The following is a 15590-nucleotide window of genomic DNA, read 5'->3' as shown; positions in this document are numbered from 1 at the left end:
TAATAATAAAAAAATAATGAAAGGAATTTAAAAAAATTACCTGGCTGTAAAGCCAGTAGTCACAGCCGCCTGGCCTGTGCAGGTTTGCATTTGATTCAGATAGATGGTAATGAAACAATGGAGCCAAGAACTGGTGGGCCATTACTTTTAATCCTAGCTCACACCCAGTGGGCAAGAAATACACACAGTGGGAAAACACTTCCCTTTCCATTCAGTGCTCCCGAAACCACTGAGTTATCTGAGTTTCCTAGAATCAAAGTTTTCTTCCTCCCCAGCCTTATTCACCTCTGTTCCCCATCTCCTTCTCGCTGCACAAACTGGCTTCTCCTTCAGCACTCTGCCATCTTGGCTGCTTCTCCTCTCCTCCACGTGGCCTTTTGCTGCTCTCTCCTGTAATGCTAATTTCTGGAACCAAGAGAGAGCAAGCCCCTGGTCTGCCCGACCTTATAGTGTAGAAATCAAAACCTTTAATCCAATATACAAACAAGGAAGTCTCTGATACAAAGTCACTTATCAGAAGCATAATGGGATTCCTCATGAGAGTGCACCACCTGTTATCATAAAACAGTCAAGGGTGTGGGGAAAAGCTTAGTCTTAAAACTAAGCCTTCGGCTATAATGACCCAGCCTGCTTACAGCCTGTTCCCCACACCCAATGCAAACTATAAGCCAGCAAACATATATATCATATTTACAAACTTATTTGACCGACACTGGCAAAAAGAGCTTCTGTTGTGAGTAGCGCTTGTAGGGTGGCTTGATTGCTTTACAAGCAGAATCAACATCCAGAGATTTCGAGAAGTATGATTTTTTGCTATCTGGCCAGTTGGTGATTGTTGGTCTTGAAGACCACTCCCTCCCAAAATTTACCTGGCATCTGGTCTAGCCTGACCAGCCTCTGTTAGATAGAGCTGACTCTATGTATGCAGGTAGACTTTACTATCCTTCTGAGGTCCTAAGGTCTCCTGTGCTTTCGGCTCAGTTCACTGCAAACAGTGTCCCCAGAGTCCCCTGTGTGGGTTGGCTCGTTCCTGTACTTCCTTTGGGCTCTTCTCCCAGTCCTGCCCACTTTGCCCCACCTGGCTCCACCCACCAGACTCAGGCCCCTCTGAAGACATGGTGGACTCTGGATGTGTTTTGAAAGAAGAGGTGAAGGGGCCTGACCTGTGGTGACGCAGTGGATAAAGTGTCAACCTGGAACTCTGAGGTTGGCAGTTTGCAACCCTGGGCTCGCCTGGTCAAGGCACATGTGGGAGTTGATGCTTCCTCCTCCTCCTCCCCCATTCTCTCTCTCCTCTCTAAAATGAATAAAGTCTTAAAAAAATAAAAAGATGTGAAGGCTTCGTGTTTCATAGTTTTATTTTTACATACCTTATCTAAAGGCTTCAGGCAAAAGGAAAAATACAGGTAGGAAAGTAAAAGGCAAGGAAAGATAACAAAAGAACAAAAAATGCACCTCCAGAGGCTCTGAAAAGTTGCTTTTGGAGGTGGAGATGGAGGCAAGTTAAGGACAGAGCTTTCTAACATTTTTCCCAGATGATATCAGAGGAAATTTTTATCTCATCCACTGATGTGAAGATGTCTTTTGGGCTAAAGTTTCTCCTAGTCTTCCCCAGTGTCCCCAGTTCTGCTGGGCCAGCTTTAATAGAACCCTCCAATTCTGTGGACGGGCCTGGCCTATGTGGCCCTCCCTCCTGGGCCTGAGTCCCTAGCCAGCCAGCAGGAGACCTGGGGAAGAGCATGTGGAAGCCCACTTGCCACAGGCCCTGCCCTCAGGCACCCCTAGCTCACCTGGTCCAAACTGGAACCACTGTCCTGTCATTCTCTTCCCTTCCTGCTTTTCATCCTACCCACCCAGCTATCCTGGGGGAATCCTAGGGTCATGCTGGAGTCCTCTCTGTCCCCCACCCTCCATTCCATTAATTGTTAAATCTTACTGCCTTCCAAACCAGGCTGTTTTTTCTAGATCAAAAAAATCAGCTCAGGTTGTAAAGCCAGGGGCCAGGGCCACCATCACAGCCGCCTGGCCCATGCAGGTTCGCATTGGATTCAGACAGTTGGTAAAGAAACAACGGAGCCAAAAACTGGTGGGCCATAGTCTTTAATTCTAGCTTGCACCCGGCGGGCAAGTAAAAAACACACACTGGGCTCCAAAACCCACTCACATTCAGTGCTCACAAAGCTACTGACTTATCTGAGTTTCCTAGAATCAAAGGTTTCTAGCTCACCAGACTTATTCACCTCTGTTCCCCATCTCCTTCCTTCCTCCTGCACAAACTGCACTAACTGGCTTCTCACTCAACACTCCACCATCTTGGCTGCTTCTCCTGGCCTTTCTCTGCTCTCTGCTCTGCTCTCTCTTCTAATGCTAATAATCCCAGGAACCGAGAGAGCAAGCTCCCGTTCTGCCCCTATTTTATAGTGTAGAAATCCAAACCTTTAATCCAATATACAAAATAGGCAAGTCTCTAATACAAAGTCACATCTGAGGCATGATTGGATTGTACCACTCCACATCAAGACGGGTAGGAAAGGCTTAATCCCAAAACCAAGTCCCAGGCTACAAGGATTCTGCCTGCCTTTAGCCCACCCCCAACACACATTAATATCACCTGGGCAACGGCCTCCACGTGGGCAGCGCCATCTTTAACAAAGTGAGCATAATACATTTTATCTGCCCAATACAGGTCATCACTACTCTGTTTCTGTTTAAAACCATTCAATGGGTACCCATTGCTCTCAGGAGAAAGGCTAAAATTCTTAACAGGATTTAAAAATCTTTCACTTGGCCCTTTTGAAATAAGATAATTTATAATCTTTTCAAAACCAACAAGAGTCCTGATGTAATCTTAATTTTTCCAGCTGTCAAAGCTATTTAGGATGAATAAGTTTTGTATTAAATTGCTAAAAGGTGATGAACTCATCTGGCCTTAATGGGTGTGAGTTCCAGAAGAATTTCTTCTCCCCTTTCTTCGCTCCACCTGCTACATGACCTTTTCCTTTGGTGACTGTGTAACCAGGCTCATTAAGACAGACAGGGTGCCTGACCTGTGGTGGCGCAGTGGATAAAGCGTCGACCTGGAAATGCTGAGGTCGCCAGTTCGAAACCCTGGGCTTGCCTGGTCAAGGCACATATGGGAGTTGATGCTTCCAGCTCCTCCCCCCTTCTCTCTCTCTCTCTCTCCTCTCTAAAATGAATAATAATAATAAAAAGACAGGGTAGCCCTGGCTGGTTGGCTCAGTGGTAGAGCGTCGGCCTGGCGTGCAGGAGTGCTGGTTTCGATTCCCGGCCAGGGCACACAGGAGAAGCGCCTATCTGCTTCTCTGCCCCTCCCCCTCTCCTTCCTCTCTCTCTCTTCCCTTCCCACAGCCAAGGCTCCATTGGAGCAAAGTTATCCTGAGCACTGAGGATGGCTCCATGGCCTCTGCCTCAGGCGCTAGAATGGCCCTGGTTGCAACAGAGCAACGCCCCAGATGGGCAGAGCATCGCCCCCTGGTGGGCATGCCAGGTGGATCCCCGTCGGGCGCATGCGGGAGTCTTGTCTGCCTCCCCGTTTACAGCTTCAGAAAAACACACACACACACACACACACACACACACACACACACAAAGACAGGCAGGTGTGTGGGCAGGGAGCTGAGGAGGAGTACTGAAGATGAAATTGTTGGTAATTCCCAAGAAACCCCAAGAATGGCCCACCACTCCCTTATTTCTACTCTTTTTAAAAAATTTTTTATTTGGCTCTGATAGGTTGGCTTAGTGGTAGAGTGTCAGCCCAGGGTGTGAATGTCCTGGGTTCAATTCCTGGTCAGGACACACATGAAAAGTGACCATCTGCTTCTCCACCCCTCCCACTACTCTCTCTCTCTCTCTCTTTCCTTCCAGCAGCCATGGCTGAATTGGTTTGAATGAGGTGGCCTCAGGCACTGAGGATGGCTCCTTGGCCTCTGCCTCAGATGCTTAAAAAAAAAAGCTCGGTTGCTAAGCAACAGAGCAACACCCCCCAGATGTGCAGAGCAACACACCCTAGTGGACTTGCTGGGTGGATCCTGGTTGGGGTACATGCGGGAGTCTCTCTCTGCCTCCCCTCCTCTCACTAAAATAGAATTATTGATTGATTTTAGAGAGAGAGATAGGAAAGGAGAGAGAGACACAGAGAGAAACATCAATTTGTTGTTCCATTCATTTATGTATTCATTGGTTAATTCTTGTATGTGCCCTGACCAGAGATTGAACCCAAAACCTTGGCATATCGGGAAGATGCTCTAACCAACTGAGCTACCTGGCCAGGACCCTTATTCCTACTCTTACCGGCATGATGCAACTGTCAGAATTCCTCTTAATGGCAAAAATATTTGGGATGAATGTAAATACTCCACAATAGGGAATGGTATGTAAACTATATAGTTGGAATAATATGGTGTCATTTAAAAGGAAGGTTTTGAAGGTTTTGCAGCAACATGAAAAACCACATACGACATCACATTAAGCAGAATTTAGACCACTGAGCCAAGAGAGGTGGTGTGGGCATGTGAGATGGTGACAAAAACATGGGTTTTCCAGCTGGATAGACCTGGCTGGGTGCTGAGTTCTATATCCCCCACTCATAAGCTGTGCAATCATCTGCAAGTTACTTAACCTCTCAAGGCTTTGGTTTTTTTCTTTTTAAAAATGTAAATAATGATACAAACTGGATAATTTTGAGTATTAGATAACATAATGCGTGTGAAAGTATCAAGCAGAAATTAAATTAGGAGCTCAATGAACATTAGGTCACTTCTACTTTTCTAAGTTGTGATGTTATATCTACATCTCATTTTGTTAAAAAAAAAAATTGAAGAAAATAATGCCCTGGCCAGATAGCGTGGTTGGTTAGAGCAGTGGTCCCCAACCTTTTTTGGGCCATGGACCGGTTTAATGTCAGAAAATATTTTCACGGACCGGCCTTTAGGGTGGGACAGATAAATGTATCATGTGACCGAGACAAGTGTCAGTGAGTCTTAGACGGATGTAACAGAGGGAATCTGGTCATTTAAAAAAAAATAAAACATCGTTCAGACTTAAATATAAATAAAACAGAAATAATGTAAGTTATTTATTCTTTCTCTGCGGACCCGTACCAAATGGCCCACGGACCAGTACCGGTCCGCAGCCCGAGGGTTGAGGACCACTGGGTTAGAGCATCATCCCAAAGTGCAGAGGTTGCTGATCTGATCCCTGGTCAGGGCACATACAGGAACAGATTGATGTTCCTGTCTCTCTCTCCTCTTTCCCTTCCCCTCTCTCTAAAATCAATAAACTAAACAAACAAACAAAAAGACTTGAAGAAAATAACTAATAAGATTAAAGACTATTTTTACTTTCCCAACTATTTCAGTTATCTATTGCTATGTAACAAACTGGCCTGAAACTTACTGGCTTAAAACAGCAATCCTGTTATTATATCTCAGTTTCGTTACAAAAGTTGGGCATTTTGCACAAGTCTCAGCCAGGCAATCATTCTGCTACACGTGGCATGAACTGAGGCCACTCAATGGTATCTATTTGGTGACTAGGCTGGTCTGGAGGGTCAAGATGGCTTTCTCATTCACAGGTTTAGGGCCCTGATGAGATGACTGGAAGGCTGGGCTTACTTGGAACAGTTGACCAGGAAGGAGGTGAATCACAGGAAGAGAAATTACAGTATGCAAGTGTGGGAAGCTGTGAAAGTCCAGAACATGTAGTTCTGAATAACAAGTGCTTTAGCCCCTCAAATGAAAGTAAATACACGTCTGTTTGGGAGGTTCTGAGGAGGCCTTCCTATGTGTCTTTATTATTATTATTATTTTATTTTATTTTATTTTATTTTTATTAAGTAGGATGCAAGGAGGCAGAGACAGACTCCTGTATACTCCCTGACTGGAATTCACCCAGCAAGCCCACTAGGGGATGATGCTCTGCCCATCTGGGCTGTTGCTCCATTGCTTGGCAACCAAGCTATTTCAGCATCTGAGGTGAGGCTATGTAGCTCTCTTCAGTGCCTGAGGCCAACTTGCTCAAACCATTTGAGCCATGGCTATGGGAGAGGTAGAGAGAGAAAGAGAAAGAGAGAGAAGGGGGAGGGATGGAGAAGCAGATGGTCGCTTCTCCTGTGTGCCCTGACTGGGAATCAAACCTGGGACTTGCACATGCTGGGCCAACGCTCTACTGCTGAGCCAACAGGCCAGGAACCCTATGGGTCTTAAAGAGTGTGGAAGAGTTCCAAAAGCAAGTTGGGATGAAAGCCATCTTAGAAGAAATAAAGAAGCACGAGCAAAGACATGACCGTGGGAAAATAAGGGGAAAAAGGTATAAATAAAGTTGAAATAAAGTATCTTCATAGGTGGTAAGTGAATAAGCCATACTGTGAGTATTTTTTAATGCCAGGGTGAGGCCAGGTGTATTTTATTTAATAGGCAAAGGGGAGGTCTCAGTTGACCTTAGTTAAAAACTCAGATTCTTAATGGGGTCAAAGAGGGAAGGTAAATTAGTCAAGTAGTCTGGGTATAACAATGATCAACTTGGAGACAGCCACTAGGCAACTATGGTTCAGTTATCACCCAGGGATCAGAGACAACTAGCCAGAGCCTTTGGTTTTGCAAAACAAGCAAAATTTTTTTTTCTTTTTTTTTTTCTTTTTATTTTAGAGAGGAGAGGGGAGAGAGAGAGAAAGAGAGAGAGAGAAGGGGGAGGAGCAGGAAGCATCAACTCCCATATGTGCCTTGACCAGGCAAGTCAGGGTTTTGAACCGGCGACCTCAGTGTTTCCAAATTGACGCTTTATCCACTGTGCCACCACAGGTCAGGCACAAGCAAAATTTTTAAGTGAAACTTATTTTTAAAATGTTAACAACTAGCCCTGACTGGATAGCTCTGCTGGTTAGAGTGTCGTCCTGAAGCATAGAGGTTGCTGGTTTGATCCCCGGTCAGGGCACATTCATGAACAGATCTTGGCTCTGGCTAGTTGGATCAGTGGTAGAGCATCAGTCTGGCATGTGGAAGTCCTGGGTTTGACTCCCGGTCAGGGGATGCAGGAGAAGCTATCATCTGCTTCTCTACCTCTCTCCTTCCCCTTCTATCTCTCTTCACTTCCTGCAGCTGTGGCTTGATTGGATTGAGCAAAGTTGGCCCCAGGCACTCAGGATGGCTCCATGGGCTCCCCTCAGGTGCTAAAAATAGCTTGGTTGCTGAGCAACAGAGCAACAGCCCCAGATGGGCAGAACATCGTCCAATAGGGTGCTTGCTGAGTGGATCCCAGTTGGGGCACATGTAGGACTCTTTATCTCTGCCTCCCTGCCTCTCACTTAATAAGTTTTTTTTTTTACTCCACTATTTACATTAACAACTATCATTCGTTCAGTAATTACTGTGTGCCAAAATTCTTGCCAAAACTCAGCATGGATGGAGGATTATCTTCATTTCATAAATGAAGAGACAGAAGTAGAGAGGTTAATTAACTTGCCCAAGGCCTCCCAGCTAAGTGGTGAAGCTAGGCTATCTGATTCCAGAGCCTACATTTTCTAGCTATGTAAGGTTAAGACCTGTAACACTGAGGAACATAATTTTGTTGCATCCACAAAAACACTTATTCTTACCTAATTCAAGTGTGCTAATCTAAAATCTGACATTAGTTTTTCTCTGTAAGCTACAGTTTTTTTTGCAATTCAAGATATTAGGTTTTCATCTTAATGTAAAATTTCAACATTTAGTTTAACATAATGAAGTAGAATGTCTTCTTGGGCATCATCTTTGTGAAAATATAATTATATAATGCAGTAAATACACTAATACACTAAAAAATATGATTGCATCAGAATTTGTCTACAGTTTCAAAATAGAACATATTAAAACACTTATTTTAATCATAAAATTTGCACAAAACTTATTTAAATTCTATTCAGGCAAAAATTTGCATTTGTAGCTCTTGCGTTTGTGTACTTGTTGAGGACAATCTCGTTTGATGCTCCAGCAGTAGTCTGCTCATCACTAACAGCTCCAAAATTTTCGAGAAACTTATCAAGGTGACTGTTCAGGAAGTGAATCTTTGTGTGTGTGTGTGTGTGTGTGTGTGTGTGTGTGTGTGTGTGTGTGTATTTTTCCAAAGTTGGAAACGGGGAGGCAGACAGACTCCCGCATGTGCCCGACCAGGATCCACCCGGCATGCCCACCAGGGGGCGATGCTCTGCCCATCTTGGGGCATGGCTCTGCTGCAATCAGAGCCACTCTAGTGCCTGAGGCAGAGGCCACAGAGCCATCCTCAGCGCCCGGGCAAACTTTGCTCCAATGGAGCCCTGGCTGCGGGAGGGGAAGAGAGAGACAGAGAGGAAGGAGAGGGGGAGGGGTGGAGAAGCAGATGGGCGCTTCTCCTGTGTGCCCTGGCCGGGAATCGAACCCAGGACTCCTGCACACCAGGCCGATGCTCTACCACCGAGCCAACCGGCCAGGGCCTCAGGAAGTGAATCTTAATGCTCATGTTACATCCAATGTCACAGAAAGCCAACAGCATCCTTTGAACCAGAAGTTCATAGTTTTTGGCATTTTATTTTTTTACAGGGACAGAGAGAGAGTCAGAGAGAGGGATAGACAGGGACAAACAGACAGGAATGGAGAGAGATGAGAAGCATCAATTATCAGTTTTTCGTTGCAACACCTTAGTTCAGGGGTCCCCAAATTACGGCCCACGGGCCACATGCGGCCCCCTGAGGCCATTTATCCGGCCCCCACCGCACTTCTGGAAGGGGCACCTGTTTCATTGTTGGTCAGTGAGAGGAGCATAGTTCCCATTGAAATACTGGTCAGTTTGTTGATTTAAATTTACTTGTTCTTTATTTTAAATATTGTATTTGTTCCCGTTTTGGTTTTTTACTTAAAAATAAGATACGTGCAGTGTGCATAGGGATTTGTTCATAGTTTTTTTTATAGTCCGGCCCTCCAACGGTCTGAGGGACAGAGAACTGGCCCCCTATGTAAAAAGTTTGGGGACCCCTGCTAGTTGTTCATTGATTGCTTTCTCATATGTGCCTTGACCGCGGGCCTTCAGCAGACCGAGTAACCCCTTGCTGGAGCCAGCGACATTTGGGTCCAAGCTAGTGAACTTTTGCCCCAGCCAGATGAGTCCGCGCTCAAGCTGGCGACCTCGGGGTCTCAAACCTGGGTCCTTCCGCATCCCAGTCCGACGCTCTATCCACTGCGCCACTGCCTGGTCATGCAGTTTTCCGCTTTTTTGTTGCCAAGAAGTTCTTTGTAACTGCCACAAAAGACTGCCATGCTGCTTTCTCCTCCTTATTCATCTTCCTGGAAAATTCTTCGTCATGTATGAAGGTGACGAAGCACAGAGGTTGCTGGTTTGATCCCCGGTCAGAGCACGTTCATGAACAGATCTTGGCCTTGGCTAGTGGTAGAGAATTCAAATTTGAGGTCCATCAAATACACCTGCTTTTATCTTCTCAAAAGACAAGGCAGGAAAAGCAGAAATAATATGTTGAAGCATTCACTTTCTCTATTCAAAGCCTGAAAAAACTGCTTCACTAAAGCCAAGTTTGATGTGAAGTTGGGGAAAAATGATCCTGTCTCGATTAACTACAGGTTCATTCACAATATTTTGCTTCCCTACTTCCTGAGCTTCACGTTTTGGCCACTCCTTCTGTGTCCAGTGTTTCTCCCGAGCTCGGCTGTCCCACAAACACACAAAGCAAGGATACTTCATGAAACCTCTCTGTTGTCCTAGCAGGAAATTTACCATTTTAAGATCCACACAAATGATCCAGTTATGCTCCTCATACTTCAGAAAGTCGAGGACAATTTTTATGTCATTCTTACTAAGTCATTCAATTTGGGTTGGCTAAACTACTGAGGGGTTAATGACTGCTTGGCATCAGAAGAAGACCCTTCAGATTCTACAACCATTTCCTCATGCATCTTATCAAAATACACTTGATTACCATGTTCACTTTCTTCATCCTTAGAAGAAATAAAACCATTGAAAACTGGAACCAGGAGTGTCTGAGTGTGGGATAGGTCATATTGCTGAAGGAATATTAGGATATGTGATCATATGCCATTTTTTCTTGCTGATGCCCTTTGTATGGATCAGACAGAAATAACAGTTACTGCTGTGGTTCTTAGGTTCACACCAAACCATGGGAATACCAAAAGGCATTCCTTTGCGTTTTCCTTTTGTCCAGTCACAAAGCATTTCCTCACTATTATGACATACAATATGAGGAGTCCAATTCTTGTCTTGATCACCAAGGGGAATTTGAAAATCGGCAATATATGCATGTGTCATAAATGATGAAATCTTGCACCTTTGACGTTGAAGTGTGTAACAGCCACATATATAACAGAAGGTATCAGGACTATTCTTACATTTACATCTACTCAAAGAAGCCATGATTCAATCTTAAAACAAAATAAGAGGGTGTTTTTATCAGATAATAATTTTTTACATCTAAAAACAACTACAATTATGTAAAAGTGATGTTTGTAAAACATTAATTGCCTTGTGGTTATGTTCAATCCAAGAATCGTTGCCCTTTAATTCCAATTTAAAAACGAATGCATGCCATTAACTATAACAAAAAGAAATTAAACTTGCATAAAAACTGGAGCATGCACCAAAAAATGGATTTCAGATTTGGAATCAGCGTTGCGGACATATATAGAAACAGTTCTAAAACTTTATGCAACAAAAAATGAAAAAAAAATTTGGGCCTCAGTTTCTACAGCTGTAATATTGGGAAATCTTTATTGTTTTGCTTTAAAATTTTTATTCTGATTTTAGAAAGAGAAGAAGGGAAAGAGAATCATTGACTTGTTGTTCAACTTATTAATGCATTCTTTGATTGATTCTTGTATGTGACCAGGGATTAACCCACAATCTCTGAGTATCAGGGACAACACTCTAACCAACTGACCTGCACAGCCAGGGTGGGAAATCTTTGTGAGGATTAGGAAAAATGTATATAAAATGACTATCATGGCAAATGTCTAGAATTTCATGACTGTTTTTACTAAATGCTTAGTGTTATGGGTTCAATTGTGTCTCCCTCCAAAAGATGTTGAAATCCTAACTCCTAGCATTCGTGAATGTGACTTACTTGGAAATGAGGTCTCTGCAGATGATCAGCTTAAGATGAGGTCATCAGTATGGAAAATTTGGACTCAGAGACATACGCACAGGGAGAATGCCACATGAATGTGGACGCAGAGGTCGGGGTGATGCATCAACAAGTCGAGGAATGCCAAAGACTGCCAGCAGACCACCAGAAACTAGGGGAGGCTCGGAAGAAATTCCCTCACAGCCCTCAGAAGGAACCAACCCTGCTGACACCTTCATTTTGGACTTTTAGCCTCCAGCACAGAATAAATTTCTGTTATTTTAAGCCACCCAGTTTGTGGGAGTTTGCTACAACAGTTCCAAGAAACTAACAGCTGATTGCATGTTACCTGTATAATCATCTACTTGGCTACAGGTCTCTGGGTCCCTGGGTGTACACGGCAGCCTGCCCTTGAGCATGCTGGGAGCTCTGCATGTGTGCCACCCTGCAGCCCTTGTTCTCTGCACCCAGAGATCCAGGTTGTCAGAGCTCAGGGGATGCTTTCTGGCAGAGAAGGCTGTGTAAGCAGCCTAGGTAAGCACTTCCGGCCCTCAGGGAAATCAGGGCAGCCTCAGAGAGCAATTTGGAAACAAAGAGGTGGAGGGCCTTATGAGCCCCAGAGATATACTGTTAGAGCTTGGGAAACAATTAGAGTTGGAATGAGGTCACCCAGCAGCAGTCAGGGGCCCTGCCCAGCTCTGCTCTTCAGGAACTCTAAAAGCAGAATTCCCTCAGGTTGATTTTTGAGAAAGGAAAAGAAATCCCCAAACGGAAAGATCATCACAACTGTTCTCTCCTGGATCTGTTCATGTTCCTCATTTCTGTTATCTATTAGGTTATTATACAAACCACCAGTATATATTACCTCTTGCTGTGTCACAAATTATCCTAATTTTAGAACTGTAGCTTAAAAATAACTAAGATTTATTATCTCACACAGTTTCTAGGGGTCAGGAACCTGGGATGGACCTCCCTGAGGTTCTGGGTCTTTAATGAGGTTGCAGGCCAGCTGTCAGCTGGGGTTCCGTCATCTCACCATTTGACTGGGGCTGGAGGACTGGCTTCCACGGTGGCTCCCTCATGTGGCTGTTGGTAGGAGACCTCAGTTTATTGCTCACCATTGTGCAGAGGCCTCAGTTTCTCATCATATGCTTGTTGGGCGACCATCCTGGTTTGCCCAGGACTGAGGGGGTTTTCAGGATGTGAGACTTTCAGTCTAAAACCAGGAAAGTCCTGAGCAAGCTAGTAACATGTTGGTTATCCTATGTGGACTCCATGGGGCTGCTCACAACCAGAAGAGGAATCTGTGAGGGACCAAGACAGAAGCAACCAGGTCTTTTATAGCCTAATCTTGGAAGTAATATAGCATGTATCACTTTTGCTGTGTTCAGTTAGTCACACATACCCGGCTGGTATGAGGTGCAAAGGGACTATAAAAGGTTGTGATGGACAGGAGGAGCCATCTTGGAAGCTGGCTGCTATTTTACCCCAAAGTCTAGTGGGGAAAAACAGCTATCACTTTAGTACCTCTCATGCGTCTGGGGGTTAACAGGGCTCAGCTGAGTGGTGGTTCTCCAGCCTCACATGATGTTGGTGGAGCAGCGGTCATCTGGCTCCCCACTGGCCTGGAATCCCACAAAGCTCAGTCACGTGGCTGGCAGTCGGTGCTGGCTGTTGGCTATAAGCCCAGCTGAGCTTGCCAAGGAGAATCTTGGTTCTCCTCCTTGTGACCTCTCCACAAGGCTGGGGCTAAGTTCAAAGAGGAAATGGCTCAAGAACAAGAATGTAAAAGGAAGGAAACAGAAGCTTCTGGTCTTCCTAAGGCTTGAGACTGGAAGTTCTCAAACATCTTTTGTTGCATTCCAGTGGCCAAAGCAGTCACAGGAACAGCTGAGATTTAAGAAAGGGGAAATAAACTCTACTTCTAGATGTGAGGAACAGCATATGCTTATTGGAAGGGAAGGAGCTAACTGGGTTTACTACACTCCCTCCCTACAGGGGGAAACAAATTCCCTAAGATTGTTCTTTGGGGTCTCTCATTGAAGAATGTATAAAATTCCCAGAGGTGAAGAGGTATTCCAGGCATTCTCAGATTTCTGGATCTACAACTCTGGTTTTATTTTTAAAAATTTCTTTTTTTAATTTTTAAAAACTATACAAGTCACTGTGCAATGATGTTCATTATTTAAAAAAATGAGGAAACACAGTTAATCACAAGGAAAAAAGCCCTATAATTCTAGTACCTGAAGTCAATACTGTATAATTTTGGTACACAGCATCCTAGAATTTATTCTATGTAAAAGTAATGATTTTAGTTTACAAAAATGAAACAATTCTCTACTTATTGTTTTTGTACCTGCCATTTTCACTTAAAACTGTATCATAAACATCTTTTCACGACAGTTTATGTTGAGCTACATCAGTTTAAGGGTTATGTAGTGTTTCATTGTCAAGATTCTTGATTACAACAATAAAAACCAACTCTAGTTACATAACTTAATCAGCCAAGAAGAATTTTTTGGAAAGGTATTGGATAGCTCAGAGGATATATTATGTGTTAGTGTAGCATTCCATTATCTATTCAAGTGTAACAAACCACACATCTTAGTGGAATAAGACCACCACGTTTTAATGTGCTCATAAATTCTATGGGTCAGGAATTCTAATGGCACAGCAGGAATGGTGCCACAACATCTGGGACCTTGGTTGGGAAAACTCAAGATAGGAGTGAGGTGAATGGCTAGGATGGGATTGGGGTAATGGAGTTAACTGAAGGCTTTTTCACTCACATGTTTGGAGACTGGGCTGGGATGTTGTGAACTTGGCACTGAGCTGGGACGCTTGGCCAGAGTGCTCGCTCATACAGGTCCTCTCTGTGTGGCTTGGGCTTCTCGCCGTGGGGCAGCCTCTGGATGGTCTGACTTCTCACAAGGTAGCTCGGTGTGCCAAGAGCTAGTGTTCCAGTAAGCAGGGAGAAAGCTGCGTGCCTTTCATGACCTCCCCTTAGAAGTCACTTCCACCACAGTCCATTGATCAAAGTAGTCATAAGCCTGCCCCAATTCAGGGGAGTGGACATAGACTGTACTTCTCAATGGGAGGAATATCAAAGAATTTGTGGCCATGTTCTTTTTTTTTTTCCTTTTTAGCAAATTTATTGGGGTGATACTGGTTAACAAAATTATATGGGTTTCACGTGCCTAATTCCACAGCACATCATCTGTACACTGTATTGCATGTTCACCACCCCATGTGGCCATGTTCTCAAATCACCAAAATTAGGGTGAGCTCAGCTGCTACAACAACGAAGGCCCAATTTAGAGCGATTTAATGACTGTAGAAGTAGAGTTCTCTTGCACAAAACAGTTCCAAGGTGAGTAGTCTAGGTCACCGAGGTGGCTCTGCTCCTCCAGACACGATGGCATCTAGGCTCCATGCCAACATGGCAATCCCGAAAGTCACTATCTTTGTGCCTTTGCAGGCAAAGCCTTAGGCAGCAGCATCTCACTGGCTGTACTCAGTCCCCATGCCTGTCCTCTACCTTCCAGGGAGCAGGGGGTGGGCATATCTGCCTCTTTCCCATTTTTGTAGCGGAAAGCATGGGTACTTCTTTCCTATCTTAGAATTCTCCCCCAAGAGGAAGGATGATCAGATGCTAGATACCCTAAAAGCAACTGATACACAGTAGAATATGGTTGTATCATATCCTATCCCCTATTGATAGACATTTAGGTTGGAAACATGCTATTGATAACATGTTATTCACACTGTTGCAAAAAAAAAAAAAATCTTTCTACAAATATCTTTCAACACTTGTAAGATTTTTTTTCCTCTGTAAGACAAATTCCAAAGAGTCATGTCATAGTTTCTGATTTCTGCATATTGTCCTGAAGGATCCCATTAAAGAGGGCAACCTCCCCCTTCAAGTCAGGGGTGGCAACTCAGGAATGTGTATGAGACTGGAAGAAAGAATGGAGAGATTTAGGATTCACAAGGTCAGGATTAGCTGTCAGGATTAGGTATCAGTGTGTCCATGATCACAGTCCACTGTGGGAAAGGCTTTACATAGATTGTCTCACTTCATCTTCATGTCAATCTGATGAGGAAGGCACTGTCTTCATTTGGCAGATGAAGAAGCTTAGGTTCCAAGAGACTAAGAAATTTATCCAAGGCCTTAGAGCTAGGGTCTGATGCCAAATCAGTGCTTTGAACCACTTCCTCCCTCTTGGAACACTTGCTCTGAGGTGATTTCTTCTCCTAGCCCAGCTGCCATAGCGTGGGAAGCCCAAGCCACATGCAGAGGCCATGTGTAGATATTTCAGCCAATAGCCCCAGCCAAGCTCCCAGCTGACTGCCGGGGACAGCTACCAACCATGCTGATGGGAGTGAGCCAGCTTGGACTCTTCAGACCAGTTGAGCCCCCAGATGGCTATAGCCCCATATGACAAACCATGGAACAGGTTGCTCAATTGGGCTC

At 44.4% G+C, this 15590-nt stretch overlaps 1 non-coding gene across 1 annotated transcript; it reads left to right on the top strand.

The window, feature by feature from the left end:
* The first annotated feature begins 717 nt into the window (after positions 1–717).
* On the top strand, positions 718–852 carry LOC136382709 (U11 spliceosomal RNA). The gene has a single exon (XR_010747328.1). It is a non-coding gene; the product is annotated as a U11 spliceosomal RNA (small nuclear RNA).
* The last annotated feature ends 14738 nt before the right edge of the window (positions 853–15590 follow it).

The sequence above is a fragment of the Saccopteryx leptura genome, chromosome 10 (assembly GCF_036850995.1).
Source record: "Saccopteryx leptura isolate mSacLep1 chromosome 10, mSacLep1_pri_phased_curated, whole genome shotgun sequence".
Lineage (NCBI taxonomy): Eukaryota > Metazoa > Chordata > Mammalia > Chiroptera > Emballonuridae > Saccopteryx > Saccopteryx leptura.
This window is presented reverse-complemented; position numbering and strand designations above follow the sequence as displayed.